This window comes from Pinus tabuliformis, chromosome 7 (assembly GCF_031772625.1).
Source record: "Pinus tabuliformis cultivar Carrire ecotype Pingquan chromosome 7, CPIR1, whole genome shotgun sequence".
NCBI lineage: Eukaryota > Viridiplantae > Streptophyta > Pinopsida > Pinales > Pinaceae > Pinus > Pinus tabuliformis.
In genome coordinates, this window is record NC_142293.1 from 437600492 (window position 1) to 437605546 (window position 5055).

At 42.3% G+C, this 5055-nt stretch overlaps 1 pseudogene; it reads right to left on the reverse strand.

Moving 5' to 3' along the window:
- Positions 1 to 1024: 1024 nt before the first annotated feature.
- Positions 1025 to 4824, reverse strand: LOC149247848 (pentatricopeptide repeat-containing protein At3g12770 pseudogene; annotated as a pseudogene).
- Between the last annotated feature and the right edge of the window lie 231 nt (positions 4825 to 5055).

Below are 5055 nucleotides of genomic sequence, written 5' to 3' on the forward strand. Positions count from 1 at the left end.
TCTGAGATTTGTGATCACATTGATTTTTTAGCTTGCTTTCGAACTTCGAAACGTTGACCATAAAACATTGCCGATGGGATTTATCCAAAAGCAAGCTAAAAAATGACCACATATATTTTAGGCATCCTAAATTCCTTTTTCTCATCTAACATTTTAGATTAACCAAATTTTTGTGCCAAAATGATCCCGTGGTTGGTTTACAAATCTTGTGAAACGATCTCAATTTCGCTCATTCCTAAGGAAGGTAGACTGCTTTGGTTTGATCCCGGCCTAGGAGCCTTGACTGTGCATTTTAGATGAGGATATATGTGAAATAATGTGCAATTTATTTGATATTTGTTCAAAAACAAAATTTGAAACGTCAGACGAGAAAACTGAAAAGTGCAATCAAATAGGGAAAAATTTAAGTGACATATCCTCGGCCTATATATCAAAGTTAGTTGATAATTTGGAGGCTACGTAATGAATTGCTAAGCTAGAAAAGTTAGTTGATAATTTGGAGGCTACGTAGTGAATTGCTAAGCTAGAATTTTATTGTGGTCGCAAGCACCGTGGTCCATGAAGTGCAATATTACACACATGATCTGAGGGGATTTGAACCCTTGTGGACAGCTTCAAATGCCACTGCCCTCACCATTGAACTACAACGCTGTTGGTAGGGCCATCATTCAATTGACAATTTGATAAATAATTCATTGCTCCCTTTTTGAAGTACAGAGTAATGAAAAAGAATAGAAGTTTGCATTACATATAAACAGAAAGATTCGAAACAATTGCAACCGAAGGCACTGACATATAAAAATACTGGAATCACTGTACCACAGAGCTATAACAAATACTTCTGCCTATCAATGGGGAGATTATAGAAATGGGATAGGCTCAACCTCTGAAGCAAACTATAATCCATGTTCAAATTGATCCAACAAGCCCCTGCAGCCCACTGAAGGAAACAAATTCTTCACCAAATTGTAGGGAAGATGCCAAAAGACAACACCTTGCAACTAGTTTTTGGACTATAAAAAACTAATTTTCAAATCAGGAGAAATGGACTATTATTTTGATTTTCATCATATGACATGCCCTTCTGAGACACGTTCATATTTTATGATTTAGAGTACAGTATCGTTTTGTACAGCAAAAACTCACTGGACGTAGGAGTTGAAAATTTGACGGGCTAGGAATCGAACCCAGAACTGATCCCCAGCCAATGGGTTTCTCTAATATTGACATATATGGCTTTTCATGACAGGTCCCCTGAGCGGTTCTAAACGGTTCTAAAGGTTTGAACTGCTACGGCCAACACCCTGCCTCAAGCCACGCATTATCTCAAGCTTCCTAGCCACTTCAAGCCAACCTAGTTTTGATACCATGTTGAAAACTGCATGGCTAAGAATGAACCCAGTACTTACCCCCAGAGAAGGGGTTTTTCTATCACTGGGCAACATGCCCGATGACAGGCATCTCTATCACTAAGCTACATGTTCTTTCATGATAGCCGCAAACAGTACCAAAGGTATGGATTGCTTCCTCCAATACGAGGAAGCAAGCAAAAGTTGAAAATGCAAACACTAGGTTTACTATTACACAAGCTTATATTTGCTGCTTGTTTCATTTGGCATTACCAATAATCCTCACAAGAACACTTTCCATCTTTGAAATGATGGAAACGTCTTGCATCCCTCAAAATTATTTCTTCTTAAACAATCTTTAGAGATGAATCTGGTAGCAGAGTCGCAATCGCCACACACTTGAAGGTCCTTAACAATCTCTATAGGTGTCTCAGGGGATGTGTTGATAAGTCCAAACGCCCTCCATCACCTGCCTCAAGCCAAGCTTTGGCTTAAGCCTCCAAGCCACTTCAAGCCAACCTAGCTTTCATACGACGTTGAAATCTGTACTAGCTAGAGATTGAGCCCAGTACTCACCCCCAGGGAATGGGCTTTTCTATCACTGAGCAACATGCCCAATGACAGGCACCTCTATAACTGAGCTACATGTCCTTTCAGGACAGCTGTGCTTTAACAGTTCCAAACGTATAGGTTGATTCCTTCAACACTAGAAGGAAGCGAAATTTGAAAATGCACACACTGGGCTCACCATTACACAATCTTACATCTGCTGCATGTTTCATTTGGCATCACCAATAATCCCCACAAGAACACTTTCCATCCTTGAAATGATGGAAACGACTTGCATCCCTCACAATTATTTCTCGTGAAACAATCTTAGAGATGAATTTGGTGGCATGGTGGCAATCACCACACACTCGAAGGTTCTTAACAATCCGTATAGGTGTCCCAGGAGATGTGTTGATAAGTCCAAACACAATGGCAAGCTTTTCACTGTGGTGATGGATAATATCATCCTTCTGCTCCTCCTCCACATCATGCAGCACAAAATTTGTATCTGGCGCATATCCTGCCTCCTTCATCTGTCCAGACAAAATCTCTAATTTCGTATAAATTTTGTGTGTTTGGGGATGTGATCTGTCTCCTACAACAAAAACGTGAACCTTGTTATTGAGCTCAATCCAGCTGGATCCTGGCACCTTTTTCACCTTTCTTTCTTTCATCATTCTCCTTATGTTATCCACTTGATTCCACCTACCAGCCACTGCATAGATATTTGACAAAAGCACATAATGTGCAGCATTTGTAGGATCTGATTCAACAAGGCGTTTTGCCACATATTCTCCCAGCTCTGTATTGCCATGATTTCTACAGGCACCTAGCAAAGATCCCCACACAGCAGCATCCGGCTTTATTGGCATTTTCTTGATGAACTCATGCGCTTCATCTAGTTGCCCAGCTCGTCCAAGAAGGTCAACCATGCAGCAGCAGTGGTCCATGGTAGGAACAATATTATAATCTCTACTCATGCAATTAAAGTATCGCCAAGCTTCATCCACTTGGCCCGTGTGGCAGCATGCTGAGAGAATACCAACAAAAGCCACTCTGTCTGGCTTTGTGCCTGAGTTTCGCATTCCATCAAAGAGTTGGAGGGCTTCCATGCCATAACCATGCATTGCATATCCTACAATCATTGCCGTCCATGAAACTGCGTCGTGACTAGGCATCTCATCAAACACTTTTCGTGCATCCTCAATGCTCCCACATTTGGCGTACATATCCACTAGGGCACTCCCCACAAAGACATCGGTATGATATCCACTTCTAATGATGTCCTCATGTGCTTCCTTGCCCCTATGAAGAGCTCCAACATTAGCACAAACTGGGAGAATGCTGGCAAATGTATCCATGTTGGGCTTCACTGCTGTCCATTGCATATGTTGAAAAAGTTTAATGGCTTCATTCATATGTCCATTCTGTGCATACCCTGCAACCATTGCATTCCATGTTACCAGATTCCTCACAGACATCTTCTGAAAAAGCTTAGCAGCCTCATCTATGTCTCCATTACTTGCATATCCTACAACCAAAGCTGTCCATGATACCACATCTCGCACAGGCATTTGGTCAAACACATCGCGCGCCTCCTTCATACTCCCGCATTTCGCATACATATCTACAAGAGCACTCCCCACAAAGACATCAGACTGAAATCCTCTTCTCTTTATTTCTTCGTGCACCCCCCTACCCTGACTAATATCTCCCAGTCTAGCATATGCAGGGAGCACACTGGCAAAGGTTTCCGAATCTGGCTTCACATCAACCAATCCCATCTGTCTAAAAAGATTCAGAGCATCATCATGGTACCCACTACGAACAAGCCCTGCGATCATGGCAGTCCACGACACAACATTCCGCTCTGGCATCTTCTGAAACAATTCCATAGCCTCTTCAATACACCCATTTTGTGCATATCCTGCGATCATAGAAGTCCATGTACGAACATTACGTTCAGGCATTTCCTCAAACAGTTCCAAGGCTCCTGCCACATATCCATTCTGTATATACCCCGCAATCATTGAATTCCAGGACACCGTCTTTCGATTAGGCATTTTATCAAACACTTTGCGTGCATCCTCTATACCATGGCACTTTCCATACATATTAACAAGAGCATTTCCCACAAAGGTATCAGAATCAAAACCTCTTCTGATAACATCTCCATGGACCTTCTTGCCTTGCTCCAGAACTGCCAAACCGGTGCATGCGTTCAGCAAACTAGCAAAAGTGAACTCATTCGGTTGGATACCTGTCTGTTGCATTTCACTAAACAAACCCAAAGCCTCTTGAGCCTGTCCCCGCCTCGAGCAAGCTGCGATCAATGCAGTCCATGACACCACGTTTTGCTCTGGCATTTCCTCTAAAACTCGCCTGCCGTCCTGCACATTCCCATATTTCGCATGCATGGTAACGAGCTTGGTTCCCACATTAATTTCATAGTTGAATCCACTTAGAATAATGTGGGCATGGACTAGTTTTCCCTCTGGCAGAGCCTTGATCCCGAGGCAACTCTGCAAGAGAGCATCATATACATAAGAGTCCGGCCAAATGTGCCTGTGGTCGATGGAATACAAAGTCTCGATCGCCTCTTTCAATCGGCTCTGCTTACAGAAACTTATAACGTCCTGAAAGATGGCACTAGAAGTGTTGTGCGTATCGTCGAAACAATATTGCGAACATGGTAAATCAATAATAGCGTTAGTGTTCATTTTAGCGGAGAAGATGTTACAGGCGTCAGTTAGAAGAAACGGTAGCAGCTTCCTCTTCATCTGCTTCCATGCAATCATCCGCATTGCCAAGAGCAGAAGACGATGCTCATCGGCTTTACAATGCCAATGCCTGCATTCATAGTGTCTCCGTCAGCGTTGCGCCTTCGGTTTATGCTGAGCCATCGTCGTTCCTCGAGGGTGTTTGCGTGGAGATCGTTTTCGCATATATAAATATTAGGCAGAAGCAATTATGATATTTGTGTCTCTGATACTTGTCTTGTGTTCATTGGGCGGAGAGATTGTAACCCTTAATAAAAAATAAATAAAAACAAAATTAATTTTATAAGGGATTTTTTTGGTGTAAATCACATGATATTTCGTTTGTTGACACGTTTCGAACCAATTAGTGTGGTTCATCGACAAATTGAAGAAACAGC